Source organism: Lutra lutra, chromosome 7, assembly GCF_902655055.1.
Source record: "Lutra lutra chromosome 7, mLutLut1.2, whole genome shotgun sequence".
Lineage (NCBI taxonomy): Eukaryota > Metazoa > Chordata > Mammalia > Carnivora > Mustelidae > Lutra > Lutra lutra.
The window spans coordinates 60,222,690-60,249,779 of NC_062284.1; the positions used below are offsets into that span (position 1 = coordinate 60,222,690).

Consider the following 27,090-nt stretch of genomic DNA (forward strand, 5'->3'; position numbering starts at 1 on the left):
TGGGCGCCCGCGTGGCCCCGGCAGCCGGCCGGGAGGGGTGGAAGCCGCGGGCAGAATAACCGCCCCGGGCCGCGAGCATGTGCCACCCCGGGGCCTGTGCTCTGCCTGGTCGGGACGGAACTTTTTACGTCGCAGACGGAGCTCCTGAGGTCGCTTGGATTGGGACAGGCATGTGTGAAACCACGTCGCAGCCTCCGTGCCCTCCGCTGGTGATGCAGCGTGGACAAGAGCCAATCCCTTCTGCAGGCAAGGCCAGGCAGGCAGCCCACCCCCAACCCCAAGGAAGTCAGGAGTTCCTGACCTCTCCCCGTGACCACATCTCTGGCCCTCTGTTCCCTGAACCTGTTTTGAGGCTAGACTTGAACTCTCCCGCCTCTGACACTCACACCTACTGAGTGTCCATCTGTAGGGACTTAGGGTTGCCCTCCTGTCTTTGTCCTCCCCTACCACCCCCACCCCAGCCATCACCCTGTCTTCCCCAGTGACCCAGTCTCCCCCAGACCTTTCCTCAGCCCCGCCCCTGAGGCTTGACCCTCACCACAGGTGAAGCTCGTTTAGCTCCTTCAGCAGTAAGGCTGGTGCTCAACCCCACCCCCATTCTCATCCCTGTTTCCCTGTCTTCACGACCTTGTGGCTATTTCTGGCTCCCCATTCCCCCAAGTCTCCCCTGTCCATCCTTAATAGGGACTCCAAACACTGCCCTGTTTGTTTAGTCCCTGACTGGGGCCCCCAGCCCTCCTTGAATCCGGAATAACTGCCCCAGTCCAGCACAGAAGCAGCTTCTCCTGACCCCGCCTGATTAAGTTTGTGTGACCTCCTCTTCCCACTTGAGACTCCAGCTTCTCCCCTGCTCTGGGTCCCACCCCCAGCCTGTACCCTCACTTGCGCTCACAGAGCTGTCAGTGGAATCCAGACACCTGGCAGAAACTTCTTACCCTGTCCAGCAGCCCTCCTAGGGTTCACAGAGCAGATTCAAGTTCCTGCTTTTTCTGCCCAAAAGGATGGAGCTCCATTTCTTAATCTCACCTGCTTCTGTGCACCCTGCATCCTCCAAGGCTCTCCTGGGATAACGAAGAAGGAGGGGAGCTTGCCTCATCCTTCCCTCTGGCACACCTCAGGTTCTATTTGGTCAGCTAAATATTCTGACCAAAAACTGATATAGGAAGCAAGATCTGGTCTAATCTTCAGAGTCTTGGCTGCCCCTGTTTTCTGGAGTTTATGATGACAACATTGCCACTTTCTGAGCACCTACTGAGTGTATTAAGGGACCCCCAGAAAGGAAGATCACCCCCCTTTCCCCGGCTTAGCTAAATCCCAACCCTGCCATCAAGACTCAAGCCCCATGTAGCCAGGGGCTTAATTAAGAGCCCACTTTTATCACTTGCCATGATTTTCTCACTCTGTGATTGCTGTCTCCAGAAAGAGACAGAGATGTCAACTCCATCCCTATGATCAGCTCTGGTGCACCCCAGGACACCCCAGCCAGTCACATGCCAAGAGAGCGGGGGACTCCCCTTTCCAGGGGCACTCGCGTTGTATGCTATATAGATGGGTGCCCAAGAAGATATGGGGATGCGGGTCCCTCATGCCCCATAAGGCCACCACAAAGCTGTTCTTGGCCTAGTAGTGAGGACACACTGTCCTGCCTCTGGATGAAGACAGGAGTCCATCCTTTCAGGGACACACACTAAAACAGTGCCTCTCCTATTTCCAGATTTTTTGCACTGGGAAAAAGGACTGGAGTAGAGTCCCACCAGGGGCTGGCTAACTTTTGACTTTGCCAAGAAGCTCACTGACAGTAAGTACCAGCTACTATCAACATCATTTCATTTATAAACGAACTTTAATTCTAATAATATGGGAATGACAGTGATAAATTACAAACAGATTTTGCTTTTGAAAAAGCTTTTGTTTTGAAACGTTTGCAAACATAAAAATATTGCAGGAATAGTACAATGAACTCCTATATGCCCTTCCCTCATATTTACAAAGTACTAACATTTTGCCATATTTGGTTTATTCTCTCTCTCTCTCTCTCTCTCTCTACAAACACACACACACACAGAAAGAGAGAAAGTAGTCTCTATACAAATAAATTTATTACCTAAACTATTTAAAAGTAAGTTGCACATATGGCATCTCTTTTTTTTTTTTAGGTTTTTTTTTATTTTTTCAGCATAACAGTATTCATTATTTTTGCACCACACCCAGTGCTCCATGGCATCTCTTTTTTTTTAAGATTTTATTTATTTATTTGACAGAGAGATCACAAGTAGGCAGAGAAGCAGGCAGAGAGAGAGGAGGAAACAGGCTCCCTGCTGGGCAGAGAGCCCAATGTGGGCCTCTATCTCGGGACCCTGGGATCATGACCTGAGCTGAAGGTAGAGGCTTTAACCCACTGAGCCACCCAGGCGCCCACATATGGCATCTCTTAACCTGAAATACTACAGTACTATTATCAAAATCGGGAAATTTAATATCTTTGATACAGTACTATTATTGAATCTATGTACCTTCTTCAGATTTTGTCAGGTGTCCCAATAATGTCCCCCTCCCCCTGCTGCTGCAGCTCCCTCCTCCCTCCCTTCTTCTCCTCCCCTGCTCCCTCCTTTCCTCCTTCTCTTCCCTCTTCTCCACTTCTCCATTCCTCTCCCCCTCCCCCTTCTTTCTCTTCTTCCTCCTCCTCCTCCTCCTAAGAGCTATTGTTTTCTCTGGTCCAGGATCCTGTCTAGGATCACATACTGCATTTAGCTGTCATGTCTTTTTAGTCTCCTTCAATCTGGAACAATTCCTCAGCCTTTCTTTGTCTTTTATGACATTGACTTTTTAAAATTTTAAGTACAGGCCAGTTATTATGTAGAATATCCCTCAGTTGGAGTCTGACTGATGTTTCCTCATGATCTTATTCAGGCAGTGCATTTTTGCCAAGAATACCACAGAAGTGATGTGTCCTTTCTCAGTATATCACATCAAGAGGCACATGACATTGGTTTGTCCTATTTTGAGAAATGTTAATTTTGATCACTTGGTGAGAATGGTGGTGACTGTGTTTCTCCACTGTTAAATTACTATTTTTCCCTTTGGAATTGGTAAGTAATTTGTCAGGTGAATTACCAAGTCTTTGAAATGAAATAAAAATGGCTTTTTCGAAAACTCATTCCATAGTCCCTGTTTTCCTCGTTTGCTCATGTCTGTTGAAAATATCTTCAAATTGGCAGTGATTGGGGCACCTGTGTGGCTCAGTTAAGCATCTGCCTTCAGCTCAGGTCCTGGGATGAAGCCCTATGTCGGGCTCCCTGCTCAGGGGAAAGCCTGCTTCTCCCTCTCCCTCTGCTGCTCCCCCTGCTTATGCTCTTTTTCTGTCTGTCTCTCTCTCTCTCTGTCAAATAAATTTTTAAAAATATTAAAAACAAACAAAACAAGAAATCAACAGTGATCCATACACTGGCTCTTAAAAATCACTGCACGAGGATGCGAGCAAATTCTTTATCTAACAAATACTTGAGTACTATATAGGCCATGTACCTCAGAGGAAAGAATGGTTTACAAGCAGGACTAATAAATAATATGATCAAGTATGGCACACCTCTTTTATAGAAGGTCTCTGAACCTAACTTTGGGTTTGCTGAATACACAGGGGACAGAGGAACAGGCTGAACAACACAATGAGGAAGCAATCACTACATCCAGAATGTGGAACATTCTGTAAGAAAGCTGGCCTGGGGCGCCTGGGTGGCTCAGTTGGTTAAGCGTCTTCCTTCGGCTAAGGTCGTGGTCCCAGGGTCGTGGGATCAAGTCCCACATTGGGCTCTCTGCTCAGTGGGGAGCCTGCTTCTCCCTTGCACTTTGTCTACTGCTCCACCTGCTTGTGCTCTTTCTCTCTCTTTGTCTCATAAAAAGATAAATAAAACCTTACCAAAAAAAAAAGAAAGCTGGCCTGCAATCTTCAAAAGGACAATGTCTTGGAAAAAGAAAGAAGAGACTAATCTGGGTTAAACAATGCAACAATTCATGAGCTTGGATCACACCTGATTTTTTTTTAACTGTAATTAGGGACAATTGGGGAAATCTTCATATAGACTAATATTAGATGATACTATGGAATTATTGTTGGTTTTATAGTTATGTAAGGGAATACCTTTATTTTAGGAGATGTATGCTAATGTGTTTAAGGGTAAAGGGGTGTGATGTTTGCAGTTTACTTTCAAAAGGTTCAGCAAGGGACACCGGATGTCTCAGCTGGAAGAACATGCAACTCTTGATCTCAGTGTTGTGAGTTCAGACCCCATGTTGGGTGTAGAGATTGCTTAAATAAATAAAACTTAAAGAAGTATTTTTTAAAAGATTTTATTTATTGATTTGAAAAAGAGAGAGAGCATGAGAGGAGAGAGGTCAGTGGGAGAAGCAGACTCCCTGCAGAGCAGGGAGCCTGAGTGGGACTCCATCCGGGGACTCCAGGATCATGACCTGAGCCAAAGGCAGTCGCTTAACCAACTGAGCCACCCAGGTGCCCTTAAATAAATAAAACTTAAAGGGGCACCTGGGTGGCTCAGTTGATTAAATGTCTGTCTTCAGCTCAGATCATGTGACCTCCTGGTCCTGGGATAAAACTTTGCAGAGGTCTTCCTGCTCAGTGGGAGGGGGAGGGGGTTCTGCTTCTGCTTCTCCCTCTGCCTCTCCCCAGCTCATGCTTTCTCCCCACCCACAGTTCGTGCTCTCTCTCTCTCCCTCAAATGAATAAATAAAATCTTTAAAATAAATTAGTGAAACCTTAAAAAAAGGTTCAGCAGAAACTCATGCATATATATATATAGAGAGAGAAAGAGCAAAGTTGCAAAATGTTAAAAATTGTTAAAGCTTGATAGAGAGTAGGGATGCTCATAGTACTATTTTTTTTTTCTTTTTAATTTGACAGACAGAGATCACAAGTAGGCAGAGAGGCAGGCAGGGTGCGGGGGAGGGGGGGGGAAGCAGGCTCTCTGCTAAGCAGAGAGCTTGATGCGGGACTCGATCTGGGACTTGATCCTAGGACCCTGAGATCATGACCTGACTCGATCCTAGGACCCTGAGATCATGACCTGAGCCGAAGGCAGAGGCTTTAACCCACTGAGGCACCCTCATAGTACTATTCTTTTAAACTTCTCTGTGGTATTGGATTTTTGAAAATCAAAGATTGGAAGGAAAAGTATATAGGTGTAATTGTGATTAATAAAAATAAAACTCCCTTTAAACTGTTCCTAAATTTATGGGGGGCCCAGGTGGCTCATTGGGTTGAGCATCTGACTCTTGATTTCGGCTCAGGTCATGATCTCAGGCTCCTGGGATTGAGCCCTGCATAGGGTTCCACACTCAGTGGGGAGTCTGCTTGTTTCCCTCTTCCTCTGCCCCTCCCCCTGCTCATGCATGCTCTGACTCTTTCTTTCTCTCTAAAACAAAATAAGTCTTAAAAGAAATGAAGTGTTGCTGAATTTACAGTATTTTTTTATTATTGTAAGTTTTCTCTAATAGTTTCTCCTAACTGTTACATGTGGAGAAGTTGCTCCATTTTTTTATATTTCAAAAGGCTCCGAATTCAGCCTAACTGGAAAGTATCTGGATAATATATGAGACATCCTACAAAGTTCATATCCGTTTTAACTTGAGTATTCATCCAAGAAAATAACCATGCACTTCTGTAAAGATTCAGCAACAGATTCGTTCGTCCCAGTGTAACAATACGTCAGTGAAGAAATTGCGTATAATTTAAATGCGCAACTCTTTATTGCTGGTTAAATAAACTATGGCCCAACCACCTAAAGAAAGGAATATGGCATGGGCATTGAAAATGTTGTGAGATCCACCATGTGCTGACAATTGTTGAGGCTGGATGACTTGTGTATAGGAGACCATTATTTTTCCTTAATTAAAAAAAAATTGCAGAACAATGTTTAACAAGTGGAAGGATACTGGCACAGTATATTTAGCTTATGGAAAAAATAGTATGTACTGTCTAATCCTACTTTTGTTAAAAAAAAAAAAAAAGACTAGGAAAATATACATCCAAGTGCCCAACCTTTGTTATCTTTCTTGGTTGGGCTGACAGTTTTTATTTTCTCTTATTTCAACTTTCTAAAATTTATTGAGCGAGCATGAGTTACTTCTATATTAAGAAAGGACAATAAAAATGATGTTTGAAAGAATGTTAATGAATTACCGGAATGTTTTCTTCTGCCTAGTATGACCGAGCCCTACTGGGGGTCCCCAGGGCCTCAACCAGAGGTGGTACCGTCCCCGGCCACAAGGTGGCAGTGCTGCTCGCTGAGGGCGCCTCTTTCGACAGAGCACCCTAGGAAAGGGGGACCCACAAAGTGTCTTCTGCCACTCCCCCACCCCCGTTCCCCTCTTACCATGAAAACACAGGAGCACTCCCTGAAAAAAAAAAAAAAAAGACACCCTGGTGTATATGGGGGCTCCTCCCCTCTCAACCTAGGTTAGGTGTGCAAACAGTGCCAGCCCTGAAGATGGCAGGTCGGAAACATTCCTTTCCTTGGGGATACTGGGCGGAGAAGCCTTCCCCCCAAACAGTTGTCTAGTTGTTTCTGGATGTGGCAGAGCCGCCAGATTGAGAGAGAGAGAGAGAGAATGTGTTAAGGATGTATTCTGCATGTTTTACTGATGGTGTCACTTTTCTTGTTCGTGTGAGTGTGTAATATTTAGAACATGTTCTTTTATTTCAAAACAATATAGATAGAACGTTGAAGAAAACACAATATTTACTTCATATCCAATTCTATGGGTATTTTCTTCTGCTTTTCAGTCCACGCATTGTTCATCATCATATTGGAAATCCTTGCTATACCTTCCTTTGAAGCAGGATCAATGCACCATAGAGATATAATTTCAGCAAATAACTTAACCAATATGAAGTGTATTGAATAATGTTATCCTTTTGTGTTATGCTCTGTGGGCTTCTAAAAAAAGTGCTTTATCTACAAAACAGTAATGTAGCTGTATTTATAAAATTGTTTCCCAATTAAGAAAGTGTCTAATAATTTATAAAAGTGGATATTTGCACAATGTTTTTTTTATAATTCATCTAGTGGCTTAAAGTATAAAAATGAATGTTTTTAGTACATTCACAGAGTTCTGCAACCATCACCACAATCAATTTTAGCACTCATTGTACTGCTGTCTCCATTAGCACTCAGTCCCCATTTCCCCCACATTCCCTCCCCAAGATCTCAGCAAGCACTAATCTGTTATCTCTATAATTTTACCTGCTCCAGACATTTCATATAAATGGAATCATATAACATATGTTCTTTAGTGACTGACTTGACATTATGTTTTCAAGATTCATCCATGTTGGGGCACCTGGGTGGCTCAGTCAGTTAAGCATCTGCCTTTGGCTCAGGTCATGATCTCTGGGTCCTGGGATGGAGCCCTGCATCAGGCTCCTTACTCAATGGGGAGTCTACTTCTCCCTCTCCCTTTGCTGCTTCCCCTACTTGTGCTCTCTCTCTCTCTGTCAAATAAATAAATAAAATCCTTTAAAAAAAAATCATTCTTGTAGTCACATAACCAGTAATTAAGTCCTTTTTATTGCCAAATAATATTCCATGGTATGAAATTTTACTTGTCCGTTAATTGATGAATATTTGGGTTGTTTCCATCTTTTGGCTATTAAGCCAAGCACTTGTTGTTATCTGTCTTTTTGGTCATAGTCATTCTACTAGGGGTGAAGTGGTATTTCATTATGGTTTGATTTGCATTTCTGTGATGGCTAGGGGCCATTTGCATATCTTTGGTGAAATGTCTATTCAGATCCTTGGCTCATTCTTTAGTTGGATTATTTGTCATTTTAATACTGGATTGTAAGAGTTCTTTATATACATTAGATACAAGCCACTTATCAGACTTCTGATTTGCAATTATTTTATCTCATTCTCTAGGTTGTCTTTTTACTTTCCTGATAGTGCTGTTTGAAGCACAAAAGTGTGCTTTTCTTTTTTTAAGTATTAGGCTTTTTTTTTTTAAAGATTTTATTTATTTATCTAACAGAGATATAGAGTAGAACAATAGAAGGAGCAGGAGAAGCAGACTCCCCACTGAGCAGGGAGCCCGATGCGGGGGCGGGGCTTGATCCCAGGACTCTGGGATCATGACCTGAGCCAAAGGCAGTCACTTAACCATCTGAGCCACCCAGGCGCCCCAAAGTGCAAAAGTTTTTAATTTTGATAAAGTTCAGTTTATCTGCTGTGTTCTTCTGTTACATGTGTTTTGTCCACTCCAAGGTCAGAGATTTCTTCCTGTATTTCTTTTAATATATATATTTTTTAATTTGACAGACAGATCACAAGTAGGCAGAGAGGCAGGCAGAGAGAGAGAGGAGGAGGAGGCAGGCTCCCTGCTGAGCAGAGAGCCCGATGTGAGGCTCGATCCCAGGACCCCGGGATCTTGACCTGAGCCGAAAGCAGAGGCTCTAACCACTGAGCCACCCAGGCGCCCCTCTTCCTGTATTTCTTAAAAGAAATATATGGTGTTTAAGGTGTGAAGTGGGAGTCCAGTTCATTCCTTTGTAACCCAGTTGTCCCAGTGACATTTGTTGAAAAGGTTGTTCTTTCCTTCAGTGAATTGTCTTGGCACCCTTGCTGAAAATCAACTGATTATAAATGTAAAGGTTTACTTCTGGATTCTTTTTTTTTTTTTTTTAAGATTTTATTTATTTATTTGACAGACAGAGATCACAAGTAGGCAGAGAGGCAGGCAGAGAGAGAGGGGGAAGCAGGCTCCCCGCTGAGCAGAGAGCCCAATGAGGGGCTCGATCCCAAGATCCTGGGATCATGACCTGAGCCGAAGGCAGAGGCTTTAACCCACTGAGCTACCCAGGCACCCCTACTTCTGGGTTCTTAATTCTATCTATTACTCAGTGTCTATCCTTATGCCAGCACCACCCTGTCTTGATTACTATGAATTTATAGTAGGTTTTGAAATCATAAAACATGAGTTCTCCAACTTTGTTATATTTCAAGATTGTTTTGGCAACACTGGGTCCCCAGAATTTCCATATGAATCTCAGAATCAGCCTTTCAATTTCTATTAAAAAAATTCAGCTGGGAGGGCGCCTGGGTGGCTCAGTGTGTTAAGCCGCTGCCTTCGGCTTAGGTCATGATCTCAGGGTCCTGGGATCGAGTCCCGCATCGGGCTCTCTGCTCAGCAGGGAGCCTGCTTCCCTCTCTCCCTCTCTCTCTCTCTGCCTGCCTTTCAGTCTACTTGTGATCTCTCTCTGTCAAATAAATAAATAAAATCTTTAAAAAAAAATTCAGCTGGGATTTTGGTGTTGGTTATGTTGAATCTGTAGATTGATTTGAGGAGCATTGGCATCTTAACCATATTAAGTCCTTTCATCCATGAACATAGGGTGTCTTCTATTAATTAAGTGAATGTCTGATTTTTTATTTTATTTTTACTAGGCAGGAAGCTAAAATACCAGATGGTTCTAGATCAGTTTCAAATATTTAGGTACCTTGAGTAAAGCCTCCTAAGTAGATGGGTATCACTTGGCATAGCTTGAGGATATCAGACCCTCCCTGTGCAGAACAGTTGGGAAGAATAACTTGGGGTTGCTACCACAAATGCTGGTTTTCTTCTTTAAGAAAGCTTGGGTAAGCCTTTTCCTCAGAACTTATTTTCCTTACTTGTAAAAAAAGGAAACAACCATGATTACCTCAATCACTTCAGTAAAAAATTACTGAATGAATTTTTAAAAATATAGTATAAAAATAGACAAAAGAGGCCGCCTGGGTGGCTCAATGGGTTAACCCTCTGCCTTCGGTTTGGGTCATGATCTCAGGGTCCTGGGCTCAGCGGGGAGCCTGCTTCCCCCTCTCTCTCTGCCTGCCTCTCCACCTACTTGTGATATCTGTCAAATAAATAAATAAAATCTTTAAAAAAATAGACAAAAGATTTGAACAGATACTTCATTAAAGAAGATATACAGGGACACCTGGGTGGCTCAGTCAGTTAAGCATCTGACTTTAGCTCAGGTCATAACCCCAGGCTTTTAGGGTCACCCATGTTGGGTCCCCCACTCAGCAGGGAGTCTGCTTGTCCCTCTCCCTCTGCCCCCTCCCTTGCCCCTCCCCCTGCTCAGCAAGCTCTCTTTTTCGCTCTCTCTTACAAAGAAATAAATGAAATCTTTAAAAAAGATAAACAAAAGTGGCTAATAAATGTAGATATGCCCAATATCATTAGCCATTAGCGAACATGCAAATTAAGACCATCATAGGGGCACCTGCATGGCTCAGATGGTTAAGCATCTGACTTCAGCTCAGGTCGTAATCCTGGGGTCCTGGGATCAAGCCCCACATTGGTCTCCCTGCTTGATAAGGAGCCTGCTTCTCCCTCTCCCTCTGCTGTTCCCCTGGCTTGTGCTCTCTCACTCTCTCTGTCAAATAAATAAATAAAATCTTAAAAAAAAAAGACCATGATAAGATACACACCCACCAGCATGGCTAAAACTTCAAAGACTGACAACAACAGGTACTGGTGAAGATATGAAGAAAATGAACTCTTTTTCACTGCTGATAGTAGTATTAAATGGCACAACTGCTTTGGAAAACAGATCAGCCTGCCTGCCTTCCTAAAAAGATTTTAAGTAGGGATGCCTAGGTGGCTCAGTCAGTTAAATGTCTGCCTTCAGCTCAGGTCAAGGTCCTGGGCTTGTGGAATCAAGTCCCATGTCAGGCTTCCTGCTCAGCGAGGAATCTGCTTCTCCCTCTTCCTTTGCCCCTTTCCCCTGCTTGTGCTCTTTCTCTCTCTCTCTCTTTGCTCTCTCTTTCAAGTAAATAAAGTCTTTTAAAAAATAAAAATAAAAAATAAAAAGATTTTAAGTAATCTCTACACCCAGCATGGGGCTCGAACTCACAACTCAGAGATCAAGATCTCGTGTTCCTCCGACTGAGCCAGCCAGCCTCCCCAGATCCGTAGTTCTTTATAAAGTCAGCATACATAACATAATAGTAATTCCACTCTGTGCTATTTACCCAAGAAAAAGGAAAATATATATCCACAGAAAGATTTGTACTTGAATGTTTATAACAGTTTTATTTGCAATAAGCAAAAATCATAAACAACCCAGGGGCACCTGGGTGGCTCAGTCATTAAACATCTGCCTTCGGCTCGGGTCTTGATCCTAGGGTCCTGGGATCAAGCCCCACGTCAGGCTCCCACTCAGCGGGATGCCTACTTCTCCCTCTCCCACTCCCCCTGCTTGTGTTCCTTCTCTCACTGTCTCTCTGTCAAATAAATAAATAGAATCTTAAAAAAAAAATCAGAAACAACCCAATATCCATTGACTGGAGAATAGGTAAATAAATTGCAGCACAGTCAATACAAATTAAAGATAAGTCAATTATTTAAAGGAACAGGGGTGCCTCAGTGGCTCAGTGGGTTAAAGCCTCTGCCTTTAGCTCAGATCATGATCCCAGGGTCCTGGGATTGAGCCCCGCATCTGGCTCTCTGCTCAGCAGGGAGCCTGCTTCATCCTCCCCTCTGCCTGCCTCTCTGCTTACTTGTGATCTCTGTCAAATAAATAAATAAAATCTTAAAAAATAATAATTTAAAGGAACAAATTACTGATACACACAACATGCATGAATCTTAAAAACTGTATGCCAAACGAAGAAGCCAGACACTAAAGAGTACATACTGGATGAATTCATTTATATGAAATTCTGGAACAATCAAAAGTAAGCTATCATTACAGCAGGTCAGTGGTTTCTTGGGGACAAAGGGGGAGGGAGGACCAACTGCAAAGAGGCTTGGAGGAACTTTCTGAGGTGATAGAGAGATTCCATCCTTCTTCATTGGAGTGGTCGTTGTATGTGTGTATACCTTTGGAAATACTCATCAAGCTGCTTTTAATGTACCTGATGTACCTTTAAATTAATATACTTAAAATAGGTACATTTTGTTATATGTACATCATACCTCAATAAAGTTGATTAAAAAACAAGTCTACACTTGGGGCGCCTGGGTGGCTCAGTGGGTTAAAGCCTCTGCCTTCAGCTCAGGTCATGATCTCAGGGTCCTGGGATCGAGCCCCGCATCGGGCTCTCTGCTCAGCGGGGAGCCTGCTTCCTCCTCTCTCTCTCTTCCTGCCACTCTGCCCACTTGTGATCTCTGTCTGTCAAATAAATAAATAAAATCTTTAAAAGAAAAAATAAATAAGTCCACACTCAAGAGGTGGCTATTACAAGAGCTTCAGGCATCTCTGTAACTTCTCTGTCTCAGGCACTTTACTGATTATTATAATGAATATTAGAAATGTGTTTTCATTAAAAACTTAAAAAGACCGTAAGGATTTATAATCAATAAATTAGTAAATGGCTCTGTCTGTATTGTTCTAAGAATCTAATACGATAACATATATGCAAGTAGAGTTTTGATGGGCTTTACAAGTTAAGTCTTGGCTTGTTAAGTCTGAGATTCCTCCACCACCACCCCCACCCCCGCCCAGGCTTCCAGATTTCCAGCCCCCTTACAATCCTGACCTAAAGTCCTGAGAGGTCCCTCTGGCTGTCCCCTGCCCAGGTCTTGCCTTGCTAATGGTTACCTCTAGGCCTCACCTTCTGAAGGGCCTTGATCCCGTGGAGCATGGTGGGGAAACCCTTAGGCTCTGCCTTGCCTCTGAGTGCCGGGATGGAATTGGAGTTGACCTCTATCTCTTCACCCTTACCTGTGGCCCCAGCATGCTTTTTGCTTTGACTGGCCTGGAGTTTGTAAGCAGGCAGGACAGCTGCCCTGCACTCACACAGCCCTTCTTGTGGACTGGCTGTTTGGTGTACCCCCTCAAATTCATGTATGGAAGCCCTAACCCCATGATGGGATGGTATTTGGAGGTGGGGCCTTGGCCAGGCAGTTGGGCTGGGATGAGGTCATGAAGGTGAGGACCCTCATGGTCGAATTCATGTCTTTGTCAGAAGACAGAGACCAGAATGTGCTCACCTTCCCCCAGCCACCACCACCAGGTGAGGACACGGCAAGAAGGTGACTACCCACAAGCCAGGACTAGGACCCTCACCAAGACCCCAGCCATATGGGCAACCTGATCTTAGACTGCCCAGCCTCCAAAACTAGGAGAGATACCTGTTGTTTAAGCTGCCCAGCCTGTTGTAATTTGTGAAAGCAGCCTGAGCACACGAAGACAAACATCATCCTGGCAGATAGGAAATGAACTGTGACCCTTCCTCTACAAGTCTCCTCGACACCCTTATGTCTCCTAAATTTAGACAAATTCCTCCTGAATATTCCAAAGCCACCGCCAAAGGCCCGCCCAGCCTTTTCAGGCCCCTGTAACCAACCCTCCTGCTCTCCAGTGACCTCTAACCTACACCCAGATGTTCCTCTGACCTCACCCTAGTGCCACTGGGATTTCACATGGTCGTCCAGGCTGACCTGCCTGACTCCTTGTCTCTCCCTGAACTTTGAGCATAGAGACCTGAGACCCAGATTAAGCGACTGGAGCATGACCCCTGCTTAGGGCATAAGTTCACCAAACCTTAAAAGCCACCCACCCACAATGTCTGGCCCACCCAAGACCCAGGCCCCTGGGGGTTCATACTCTGGTGTCTCTCCTTAGGTATAAATAAAACAGCGTCCTAAATAATTGCACATCTTGTCCTGAGCTTTTTTCACCTGAAGTTACCTTGAGCAGTGGTTGGGAGTGGCTGGGCTTCCCTGTTCTTTCCCACCGAGAGAGCAGAACGGAAGATCCCCAGCAACAACCATTCCTGTGAGCTGTGTGGTGTGTATGCCCGGGCTGGCCACTGCAACCTCCCCTCTCATCATGTGGGCTGTGTAGACCAGAGCCGAGGAAAGTTAAAGCTTCCCAGACCCAGGGATAAACACCGTTGACAGGGCCCTGTCCTCAGAACAACGTTTTTTAGGCAGATGGAAATATAGGGACTTATTTTTGAATGTGTGTTAGGTCGTAATATTTTTTTCTTTTAAACAGACTGGGATCATATTCTTTCAATTCAGTAAGTATTCTTTGATGACCTACTCTATGCTGGGCACTTTGAGATCACTGAAAAATAATTCGGCAATTTGTAGTTTTTTTGCTTAAAAACATAAAATCTTTCCATGTCAATACATAATGATCTGTCATTATTTTTTCCATCATTGTAAAACTTTAGCACAGTTAGCACTTTAATGCATTTCTGCTCTGATAAATATGGAATTGATCACAGTACCTCCAGCTATTTCTAACACCATTATTGGGTGGGATGCAATGAACAGATTTCCTAAGGCTAGGGAAGTAGGCATAAGCAGGGTTATGAATTTAAGTCATAGAATCTTCCTCTCCGATGGGTTAAAACATTTTTTAGTTTTACTTTCTACTGTGGATCTGTAAAAAGTATTAGATTGGTACAATTATTTTTGATCTACGTGTTTGTGATAGCTGATACTAAAAGGAATTTGTTGGGCTTGAGACACAACATGTGGGAGGTGAAACAGGGCTGAAGAAGATAGGCCCTGAGCACCTAGGACATTGGAGGTCATGCAGAGAGTCATGGAAGTCATTGTGGGATTTTAAGCAGGAGCCAGGTTGGAATTCTATTTTTTCCAGTTTTATTGATATAGAATTGATACATAACATGGTATTATGTTTAAAGTATACAATGTAATGATTTGATATAGATATATATATTGTGACATGATTACCATGTTTAGTTAACACCCATCACTTCACATTGTTACTTTTTTATGTGTGTGATGAGAACTTTTAAGATTTATTCTCTTAACAACTTTCAAATAAACAACACAGTATTGTTAACTGTAGTCGCCATGCTGTACCTTATGTTCCCAGAACTTATTTACGTTATAACTGGATGTTTGTACCTTTTGACCCCCCTTCCCCCATTTCCCTCACTCCCTACCCACTGGCTCTGGCAACCACCAATCTGTTTTCTATTTCTGTGAGTTTGTTATTTTAGATCCCATATATAAGTGAGATGATCCAGTTTTTGTCTTCCTTTCTGGCTTATTTTGCTTAGCATAATATCTTCAAGGTCCATCCATGTTGTTGCAAATGACAAGATTTCCTTCTTTTTTGTAGCTGAATAATATTCCACTGTATAGAGAAATATCACCGTTTTTTTATCCGTTCATCTGTTGATGGACATTTAGGTTGTTTCTTTGTCTTGGCTATTATAAATAACATTGCAATGAAAATGGTGGTGTGGGGGTGCCTGGGTGACTCAGTCAGTTAAGTGTCTGACTTCATTTTGGCTCATGTCCTGAAATCAAACCCCAAGTCAGGGTCCGCCCTCAAAGGGGAGTCTGCTTCAGTCTCTCTCTCCCTCTGGCCCTCCCCCACCACACTCACTCACTCAGTCTCTCTCATAAATAAATAAATATTTTTTAAGAGATTTATTTATTTATTTATTTATTTGACAGAGAGACAGCGAGAGAGGGAATAGAAGCAGGGGGAGAGGGAGAGGGAGAAGAAGGCTTCCCTGCAGTGCAGGCAGCCTGACGTGGGTCTCAATCCCAGGACTTTGGGATCATGACCTGAGACAAAGGCAGATGCCCAACGACTGAGCCACCCAGGCCCCCCCAAATAAATCTTTTTTAAAAAAAGGAAAATGGGGGTACAGATGGTGCAAATATCTTTTGGAGATAGTGATTCTGTTTCCTTTGGATATATAAATACCCAGAAATGGAATTGTTGGGTCATATGACAGTTCTATTTTTAATTTTTTGAGGAAACTCCGTCCTGTTTTCCATAGTGGCTGCACCAATTTGCATTCCCACCAACAGTGCAAGAGGGTTCCCTTTGCTCTACATCCTCTCCCACACTTGTTATCTCTTGTCTTTTGAATGACAGCCATTCTAATAGGTGTAAGATATCTTACTATGGTTTTGATTTGCATTTCCCTGATGATTAGTGATAGCAAGCACCTGTTGGGGGCTCACTTTTCATGTACCTGTTGGACATTTGTATGTCTGTTTTGGAAAAATGTCGATTCAGTTCCTCTGCTGATTTTATGATCAGATTGTTTATTATTTGCTAGTAAGTTGTATTTCTTTCTTTATTTTGGGTATTAACCCCTTATGCAGATATATGATTTGCAAATATTTTCTCCCATTCTGTAGGTTGCCTTTTCATTTTGTGGATGGTTTCCTCTGCTCTGCAGAAGCCTTTTGGTTTGATGTAGTCCCTCTTGTCTATTTTTGCTGTTGTTGCTTTTGCGTTCAGTGTCATATTCAAAAAATCACTGCCAAGACTGATGTCAAAGAGCTTACTGCCTATGTTTTCTTCCAGGAGTTGTATGGTTTCAGATCTTATGTTCAATCCATTTTGAGTTGATTTTTTGTGTATGGTGTAAGAAAGTGGTCCAGGTTCATTCTTTTGCATGTTGCTGTCCAGTTTTCCCAACACCATTTATTGAAGAGACTGTCCTTTCCCCTTACATATTCTTGGCTCCTTTTGTCATAAACTAATTGCCTGTATGTGCATGGGTTTATCTGTGGACTCTCTATTCTGTTACACTAATCAATGGGTCTGTTTTTATGTCAATACCAGACTGTTTTGATTACTATCACTTTGTAATGTAGTTTAAAATCAGGGAGTGTGATTCTTCCAGCTCTGTTCTTCTTTCTCAAGATTTCTTTGGCTATTTGGGGTCTTTTGTGGTTCCTACAAATTTCAGGATTTTTTTATTTCCATGAAAAATGCCATTGAAATTTTGACAGGGACTGCGTTGAATCTGTAGATTGCTTTGGGATCTGTCATTATTTTTAACAGCTGCATGGTACCCCAAGCATGGCCGCATCAAAACTCCACAATTTCTAGTTCCCTAATTTTAGACATTCAGATTGCCTCAATATACATCTCTATTATAAATAGCGTTACAATGAGCACTTTTGTCATATGACCTTGTGCACATTTGTGAATATTTCTGATAGACTCCGACGAGAACTGCTTAATTAAAGAGAATGTGCTAAATATTTCTCACTATTGTTCCCAGAGAACAAGTTTGTGTTCATTTATTCTCCTACCACTAGTGTGTGAGAGGACTCTGCTCCCTGTGGTCTATAGGTCATATTATCAAACTGATAGGTGAGAATGGTCAATAGCCTTTTTAAAAAAAATTTTTTAAGGTTTTATTTATTGGTTTAATGGAGAAAGAGAGCTCAAGTAGGCAGCGGCAGGCAGAGGGAGAAGGAGAAGCAGGCTCCCTGCTGAGCAGAGAGCCCCACGTGGGGCTTGATCCCAGGACCCTGAGATCATGACCTGAGCAGAAAGCAGATGCCTAACTGACTGAGCCACCCAGGCACCCTGGGCAATAAATTTTTCGATAGGAATCAGCTTCGGCCATTGATACTGACTAAGCAGCTTACCACCCTCAGCACAGGGCACTTCTAGGGAACAAATTAAGAGAGGTCAAGTTCTAGCTGTTCCCATGGGTGAGCTCCAGCTATTGCTAACACTCGCTCCGATTAGTTGTGTACTTCTACACCCACGGTCTCTAAGACAATGTCATTATCTTGTTTACAGATGAGGGGACCCACCCAGAGAGGCTAATTCCTCCAAATCACAGAGGACACAAGTAACAGAGCCAGGGAGGAAGGGACACCTGACAGTGAAGGAAAGAACAGCAAGGGTGAGGCCACTGGTAACCCAGTGGGTACAGACCTGGGTCTCCAGGCCAGAACCAGACCAGTTGTGCGGTCTGGAATGGTGCTGAGTTCCTTCACATGTGCCATCTGTTCCGCCTGCGCTTGCCCTTGGGCATGAGAGAGGAACCCCTGGGGTCGGGTAACTCAGAAGGACCAAGGGAGGAGTGGAGAGGATTGCTAGCCTGGTGACAGCGGGAGAGTTTATGAACTGCCGATGCGTGCAGACCCTGTCCGTGAGCTAATGAGAAACCCTTTCCGTCCTCCCAGCGCTGAGGCCGCTGCTCCAGTCACTGCCCCAGGCCCTTAGCAGAGAATTCATTCCGCCAAACAAAGCAGCCCCTTAGCAGTCCTTGTATTACTGTGGCTTTAAGCCTAGGAATTCCAAGGACAGACTTGTTGAACCACTTCTGGCTCCAGCACTTGTAGACTGGTCCTCAGTTCTCAGGGGTTTGAAGAAATATTTTCAGCAGGCCCCAAGTGGGGAGCCCCCAGGCCAGCTAAGTGTCTTTCCCTTGAGAGCCCATTTGTTTTCCGGGGACGCTCAGCTCTAGTGGACACGTTTCCGGCATCCCCAAAACCCTGGGGCCCTACACCTTCAGGATTTTAGTCCCAAACAGGAGGTTCCATCTGGGTGGTGCCATCTCAGCCCCTCCCCCACACAACCTGGGGTGGGGGGCACAACACACCACACCCTTTGCCTGGGAAGAGGGCTCCGCCCACTGGCAGTGTGACGGACCCAAGAGTTTGCTGAGGTTTTCAGATGTGAGAGGCCCAAAGATCTCAGAGAAGAGTCTTATATCCTAAGCTAGTGAGAGTGTGGTCCAGGATCTCAGGAAGGTAACATCTCTCAACCTATTTATTTGAAAAACAGTGGGAAATCTATTCTGTGATTAGGTGAAAGAATGACTATTTTTTTTTTTTTTAGATTTTATTTTATTTATCTATTTGGCAGAGAGAGCACAAGCAGGGGGAGTGGCAGGCAGAGGAAGAGGGAGAAGCTGGCTCCCCACTGAGCAGAAAGCCTGATGTTAGGCTCGATCCCAGGACCCCCGGATCATGACCTGAGCTGAAGGTAGATGAGATACTTAACCAACTGAGCCAACCAGGTGCTCCAGAATGACTTAATTCTTAGGAAATGCACATATACACACACATATATGCAGAAGGAGAGAAAGCACACATGCAAATGCAAATAATTGGTGAATCTGGACAAAAGGTTTTTGGAAATTCCTCATATCGTGCAACTTTTCTGTAAGTTTGAAATGCTATCAAAATTAAATGGTGGGGCGCCTGGGTGGCTCAGTGGGTTAAAGCCTCTGCCTTCAGCTCAGGTCATGGTCCCAGGGTCCTGGGATCAAGTTCCACATTGGGCTCCCTGCTCAGAAGGAAGCTGGCTTCTCCCTTGGCCTGCTGCTCTCCCTGCTTGTGCGCGCTCTCTCTCTGTTAAATAAATAAAATATTTTTAAAAAGTTAAATGGTGACAAAAAAGTGGAATTATAAAGATCAAAGCAGCAGATTTGGGTAAATTAATTCTCATTCCCACCCGCCAAGCCCAAGAATGGATTATGTGTAGATTTTGAATTATTTTTACCCAGTTGTAATCATGGACAATTTTGAAGTCTGTCTTTTTTCACTTGATGTCAGTCACCAACTGTTGTCTGTGTTGTTACACAGTCCTGCTCACTATCATTTAAATGACTTATAAAATTCCATTATAGGTCATTGTTTATGCTCTCCCATTGAGAGACACTCCAGAGGAAGCAGGGGATTGATCTTAGATCATCATGAACTTGACACCAGGTGCTAGCCACCACAGGCTCCGTACAGGCGTTATCTTATTTGACCCTCACCATCACACTAAGATAAATACTTTTACCCCCAATTTATGGGTAAGGAGCTTATAACAAGCCGACCTCATTCACTAGAATTCAGTATTCAATTGCAGTCTCTCCGACTGCTGTGCTCATGCCTTCCCAAGGCTCTTCCATGACTGAAAGCTTTCTGTTCCTCCTCCTCTAACTTCACGGCTCTTTTTCTGTGCTGCAGTTTCTTTCTTGTATTGTAGTTAACAATTCCATGTCCTGGGGCGCCTGGGTGGCTCAGTGGGTTAAAGCCCCTGCCTTCGGCTCAGGTCGTGATCCAAGGGTCCTGGGATCGGCCGCATTGGGCTCTCTGCTCAGCGGGGAGCCTGCTTCCTCCTCTCTCTCTGCCTGCCTCTGCCTGCTTGTGATCTTTCTCTCTCTGTCAAATGAATAAATAAAATCTTAAAAAAAAAAAAAATCCATGTCCCAAATCTGAGGCTAGACTGTGGGCCCTTTGAGGGTAGGACTCACAGCAGATTCATCTTTGGAGATCCAACATGCTTAGCCCCTGTGTATGTTTTATACACGGCAGAAGCTTACATCATTTATTCTTACAACAAATACTATATTTATAGAGGGTCTACTCTGTACCCGATACTGTTCTAGATTCTTGCACACATTAGCGATTCAGCAAACAAAATGGAGTTTACATCCCCGGGGAGGGAGATGTACAATAAAGAACATACAGGGGGCACGTAGGTGGCTCAGTCGGTTAAGCGTCTGCTTTCAGCTCAGGTCATGATACCAGGATCCTGGGATCAAGCCCCATATAGGGCTCCCTGCTCAGTGGGGATTGTGCTTCTCCCTTTCACTCTACCCCTGCTTGTACTCCCTCTCTCTCTCCCTACCTCTCTGTCTCTGTCAAATGAATAAATAAATCTTAAAAAAAAAAAAAAAGAACATTCATAGTACATAAGAAAAGCACATATTGTGTTAGAAGTTGCTAAGCTGGGACACCTGGGTGGCTCAGTCAGTTAAGCGTCTGCCTTTAGCTTATGTCAGGAACCCAGGGTCCTGGGATCAAGTCCCACATGGGGCTCCTTGCTCAGTAGGGAGCCTGCTTCTGCCTCTGTCTACTGCTCCCCTACTTGTTCTCTCTGACAAAGAAATAAAACAAAATCTTAAAAGAATGAAAAGGTGCTAAATAATATGTGAAAACGGAGCATGGTCATGACAAGAGCGGGTACAGGAAGAGCAAGTGTTTCCATTTTAGAGTTACTGGGGTAGGCCACATTGAGGACGTAATATTCGAGCAAAGATTTGGAGGAAATGAAAGTGAAAACCGCATGAATGAACAAACGAATCAACTTCCTTGTATGATTCATTCTAACTCTACAATTAGAAAGCAGTCATTAGGGACGCCTGCGTAGCTCAGTTGTTAAGTGTCTGCCTTCGGCTTGAATCATGATCCTAGGGTCCTGGGATCGAGCCCTGTATCAGGCTCCCTGCTCCGTGGTAGCCTGCTTCTCCCTCTCCCACTCTCCCTTGCTTGTGTTGCCTCTCTCGCTGTGTCTCTGTTGAATAAATAGATAAAATATTAAAAAAAGAAAGAAAGAAAGCAGGCATTAGAAGAGCTAAGACTCTAAGTCTGAGAACATAAATTCCAAGGAGAGAGAAGATCAAAGTTTAAAAGCTCATACCAAACACTGATAAGGTGAACAATGGCTCATTCCACAAAGAGTGCCAGTTCAGTTGCTCCAAAGTAAGGTCGTCACGAACAATAAAAGCTGCTTTACACGTAGGTAGAAAACACAGGAGACTCACACCCATAAAGATGGCATAGGCTGAAAGCACAGGACAGTTTTTAATAAACCCATAGATGCCCCCCCACCGGGTCAGTGATTAGAAAAAGTTGGGGATATTTGTAGGGCATACCCCAACCCCTTGATGCGATCCATGGCAGAAATCTAGTCTTGTGCCATGTTAGGACACAGGGCCTTGCTGTGCTGGACGCTACCAAGAAGTCTTGATAACCCTGGACTGCACATCTCATGTCAGCTAGCACTGAGAGCCCTTCCTTTATGCTGGGAGCTCTTGATGTTTGTTGAACAGATTGAAAACTGCACAGGTGGAATTGTTACATTTGGAATGATTACATTTGTGAGTTTGTTTTTTTTTTTTTTTTTTTTTTAATTTATTTGACAGACAGAGATCACAAGCAGGCAGAGAGGCAGGCAGAGAGACAGGAGGAAGCAGGCTCCCTGCCGAGCAGAGAGCCCGATGCGGGACTCGATCCCAGGACTCCGAGACCATGACCTGAGCCGAAGGCAGCGGCTTAACCCACTGAGCCACCCAGGCGCCCCTGTTTGTTTTTTTTAAATACAAGAATTACACAGGGGCGCCTGGGTGGCTCAGTAGGTTAAGCGTCCAACTCTTGATGTCAGCTCAGGTCATGATATCAGGGTTGTGGGATCTGAGCCCGTGTCATGCTCCATTCTCAACACGAGTCTCCTTGTCCCTCTCCCTCTGCTCCTCCCCCCATTTGTGCTCTCTCTCTGTCTCTCAAATAAATAAATAAAATCTTTTTTTTTAAATACAAGAATTAGGGGCACCTGGGTGGCTCAGTCATTAAGCATTTGCCTTCAGCTCAGGTCATGATCCTAGGGTCCTAAGATCGAGCCCCAAGTTGGGCTCCCTGCTCAGGGGGATATTTCCTCCTCCCTCTCCCACTCCCCAAGTTGTGTTCCCACTCTCGCTGCCTCTCACTCTGTCAAATAAATAAAATAAAATCTTTTTTAAAAACACAAGAATTACACGGGGCACCTGGGTGGCTCAGTGGTTTAAGCCTCTGCCTTCAGCTTGGGTCATGATCCCAGGGTCCTGGGATCGAGCCCCACATTGGGCTTTCTGCTCAGCAGGGAGCCTGCTTTCCTTCCTCTCTCTGCCTGCCTCTCTGCCTACTTGCGATCTCTGTCAAATAAATAAATAAAATCTTAAAAAAAAAAACACAAGAGGTATGTGCTATGGTGAGTGCTGTGAAATGTGTAAACCTAGCAATTCACAGACCTGTACCCCTGGGGATAAAAATATATTATATGTTTAAAAAAATACATAAAATTTAAATAAAAAAAAAACCACAAGAATTACATAGAATCAACTTATTCTCTTTTTTTTTTACAAATATATACACGCTTTTAATTCCATCCCAATCAAAGTACAGAACATTTCTGTTACCTCAGATCCTTGTGAAGTTAGTTTCCCCTACTCTCTACCCTAAGCAATTACCAACTGATTTTTACATCCTAATATTATTAATTTAATGGCAAAGACATCTCCTATAAAATCACATGAATATAGAACCAACTTCTTCAAATATATAATCACACTCTCTGACCAGGTCAGGATATGTCATTTTGACCATAGTATAATCTTTAAGAGTTTATTTGCTTAGTATATAATTTCTAAGCTAAACAGCCTTTGTTTTTCATAGACTATTTCTGTATAAATACATTAACATAATATTGATGAAATAAATCATAACTGAAATATATGGAGTTGGCTTAATATTAAATTTCTTTTTTTTTAAGTTTTTATTTATTTGTCTGACAGAGAGAGATCACAGGTAGGCAGAGAGGCAGGCAGAGAGAAAGAGGAGGAAATAGGGTCCCCGCTGAGCAGAGAGCCCAATGTGGGGCTCAATCCCAGGACCCTGGGATCACAACCCGAGCCAAAGGCAGAGGCTTAACCCATTGAACCACCCAGGTGCCCCTAAATTTCTTTTTTTTTTTAAGATTTTATTTATTTATTTATTTGAGAGAGAGCATAAGAAGGGGGAGGGTCAGAGGGAGAAGCAAATTCCCTGCTGAGCTGGGAGCCTGATGCGGGACTCCATCCTGGGACTCCAGGATCATGACCTGAGCCAAAGGCAGTTGCTCAACCAACTGAACCACCCAGTCACCTCAGCTTTTTATTTCTATACAAATAGAGGCTTAGTTGCAAAATAAATACCTCCTGAAACTTTGCCTCATATATGTAGATTTTTGTTTAATGAGTTTTCTTCGAGTAGGGCACATCCATTGAATATTCCAGTTTTAAAAATGTATTTAAACTTTCTGTATACTGATAGGGAATGTTCTCAAAACAGGAAAGTACGGATCAGCCCATATTGTATGCTATATCGGATGTTATCATTTCCATTAAGGATATATACGTACAGGCTCAAATATGCATAGGATGTCCCTGAAGGATACACAAGGAATTGGGAATAGCATCTGTCCCCAGGGAGGGAAACTTGATTAGAAGGCAGGGGAGGAAGGCGATGTTGTTTTCGCTCTCTATCCTTTTATATCTTTTGACCTTTGTATTGTGTGTATACATGACCTTGTCAAAAATGAAATAATTTTTAATGCATCATAAAAAAAATAAAGCATTGCTGTTTCAGGACAAATGTGTAGTCACCAAAGTGACTTGGAAATTAAGTAGTGGGTGTTAGTGTTATGACACATGACAGGGGTCAGGAAAAGTATTGACTCAGTCAGGAAATGCCTTCTCCAAAGTGCTCCCTTTAATTGCTGACTGTATTTTAAATCAGTTGACCTCAATTCTGTTTTACAGATTCACTCAAGGTACAGCTTATTTACATGACTTTGTCGGATAGGGACCTCTGCGCTGATCTCACAGAGCCAACCATACCTGCTCTTAAAGATTGCCTTTCCTTTTTCTTTTTATCTAGTTGCAGCTTTTTTTTTTTTTAAAGATTTTATTTATTTCACAGAGAGAGATCACAAGTAGGCAGAGAGGCAGGCAGAGAGAGAGAGAGGAGGAAGCAGGTTCTCCGCCAAGCAGAGAGCCCGATGCGGGACTCGATCCCAGGACCCTGAGATCATGACCTGAGCCGAAGGCAGCGGCCCAACCCACTGAGCCACCCAGGCGCCCATGCAGCTTTTGATATATGGAGACTTTAATAATTATATGAGCCACACATATGAACACATAATCCGTACATGATAAAGTACACATAGTAAATAGAGTTATGGAAAATATTCCACCTCTATAGTCAAAGAAACTCAAACTAGAACAAAGAAATACCTTATTTAAGAGGCAATCTATTCAAAGGTTACCCCTCAGTGGCAAGGAGGGTCTGGTGAAAGTTGTGTGTATTTATCACCGACTAAAATATAAATCAGCTCAGCCCTTTGGCCGAGCATATGTCAATTCATGCGACCATAAAAATAGTAATGTCTTTTGACCTGGTAATCCCACTCCTGGGAATTTGTCCTGAGGGAATTTTTTTCCAAAGAGAAAAAGCTCTGTGTGGGAAAGATCTTCATTGCATCTTATCCATCAGAGGGTTTGATGGCTTGATTTGGGGATCTGCCACTTTGTGTCTATGTGGTGTTGGCAAAGGGACTTGATCTCCCTGGGTCTACATCTTCAGGGTGGAAGGAGGGAAATCAGGTTGGGAGAGCCATGTGGGACCAGAGCATGGAGGATCTTGACTGCGAAGCCAAGATCTCCAAGCTCTGTGAAGTGGGCGAAAGGATCATTGCAAGTATCTGATGAGAGCTCCACATCAGGAAAATTAACCTGGCGGTGGCATATAAAATGAATGGAACTAGCGAGAAGGTGGAGGTGGGGAGGCCCTTTCGAAGGCTTCCACAGTAGTGTATATGAGAGGCAACGACTAATTAAATGAAACAGCCTAAACTGCGTGAGTGCCTTGCGGGTGATGAGTCATTATCATAAATCTCCAGCCTCCCCACAGCATCTATTCTATAGTCTGCACTGAGCAGAAATATTACCTAATAATACCTTCTATTTCCAAAGCCCTTTACAGTTCAAAAAGTGCTTTCATATGTATTATCTCATATCATCATCTAGGGTGTTTACAAGTTGGCATTGTAAAGGACTTTTCCCAGATATTGTACGGGGCCTTTTCTCTTATAATTTCCAGGACCCACCCCTCCTCTCCTTCACTCAGCTTCTCTTCTGTTCAGTGTTCAGCACTTTACAGTTCTTTATTCCATTTCACTGCAAAAAAAAAAAAAAAATTGAACAATGCACCCGGCTCCTTGCTTAAGTCCCTCCAAAGGCAGGTAAGTCATCAGTGTGCTGGATTTGAGCACATTTGATTTATTTAATCATTTGTTCATTTTTCTCTGATGGCACTGGAGTTTCACATGTTCCACCATATGTTGTCCCTGTGATGCTCTGTACACATGAGCGAGAGCCCCTGAGGGGGCCCGGCCTTCCTTCTCTTCTCACCAGCTCCAGGAGGCCCAAAAAGGGATCCACAGTCACACAGACCCAACCCCTGAAAAATGGGACTAGCGATCACCCGGGAAAGCTGGGGCCCTGGCCTCCACTCTGATCGAGACGTCCTAACTCGGGGCTTCTCTGCCTTCCAGAGGCACTAATGAGCAGGGCTGAGCGGTAATTAAGACTGTGCTCAGTTCCCCATCACACAACACAGCTGCAGCCAGCCAGGAGGAGGGAGAGGGAGGAGGACAGGAAGGATGCCTCCAGCCCTCTCTTCCTGCTCTAAGCCCACTCTCCAGGGCTCTGTCTAGTGCAGCAAGGGGAGTCAGTAAAGGCAAAGGACGAGGGAATAACTATGGGACTCATCTGCCCAAGGATCCAGATGCTAGCCAGATGTTGCTTCTCTGTCCCATGGGGTGCCAGTGGGCCAAAGCTGTGGTCTTACCAGAGGTGAGAAGTACCCTGTCTTGCAACCAGCCTGGCACTGTAAGACCTGGGTCACAATGGGGCTGTGGTCTAGCAAGTAAGGGGCAGCATGACCCATGCCACCCAGTACTCATTGCCATGCTTCTAGGGAGTCTGAGACCTTCTCTGGCTCACCCTACACCAGTGGGTCTACTCTGGAGGAGGACCAACAGCAATCACAAATACTCAGTGAGCAACACTGAGCCAAGTTCTGGGGCTCCACAGATCAGTACAATCCAGCCCATTCCAGCACACCCTCCCGTGGGGAGGCAGATGTGGAAACAGACACATGACTGCTCTGAGAGTGGTGAGAACAAATTCTAAGGGAAACAAAGTAGCCTGGGGTAGACTGAGGAGAGCTCTACATGTAAGGTAGCACTAGAGCTGAGTCTTGAAGCAGAACATGGATTCACCAGGAAAGAGATTTTTGACCAAGGGAGTGGAGCGAGCAAAGGCAGGGGCATGAAAGAATAGATAGCCTGTCTTAGTGCAGTGAGCCTCCAGATCCCGAAGCTGAGGCAGGCCTGGCCCAGAGCATGAGTGGAAAGAGAAGGGATGGATTCTAGGGGCGACAGGCCTGGCAGGAGCAATTGCCAGTCTGACCCACATTCCCCAGTTTACACCACTTCAGGTGTGCTGATGCTCCAAGACTGCCCAAGGGAAAAAAAAAAAAAAAAAAAAAATCCCTGGGGCGCTGTCCCAGCCCCAGGTGCTGAGCAGGAGGGGGACCAGGGGTGAGTTGAGGGGCTGATGGAGAAAAGGCAGAGCTAGAGGGAAGGGCTTAGGCAGAAGAAAAAGGCCCTGGACACAGCTGCCGCAGGGGGAGAGGGATGGTGCTGTGCATGTGTGCAAGGCTGGAGCCTGGGCCTCATGTGGGGCGGCCAGCCACCCGCCTCCT

At 44.1% G+C, this 27,090-nt stretch overlaps 1 long non-coding RNA gene across 1 annotated transcript in view; it reads left to right on the top strand.

Annotated features, from left to right (window-relative positions):
- Positions 1–1,719: 1,719 nt before the first annotated feature.
- The window catches only part of LOC125105066 (uncharacterized), a 34,867-nt gene continuing 9,496 nt past the window's right edge, over positions 1,720–27,090 (top strand). The window contains exon 1 of the long non-coding RNA XR_007128802.1: positions 1,720–1,798. This is a non-coding gene — a long non-coding RNA (uncharacterized LOC125105066). The remainder of the gene's footprint in view (positions 1,799–27,090) is intronic.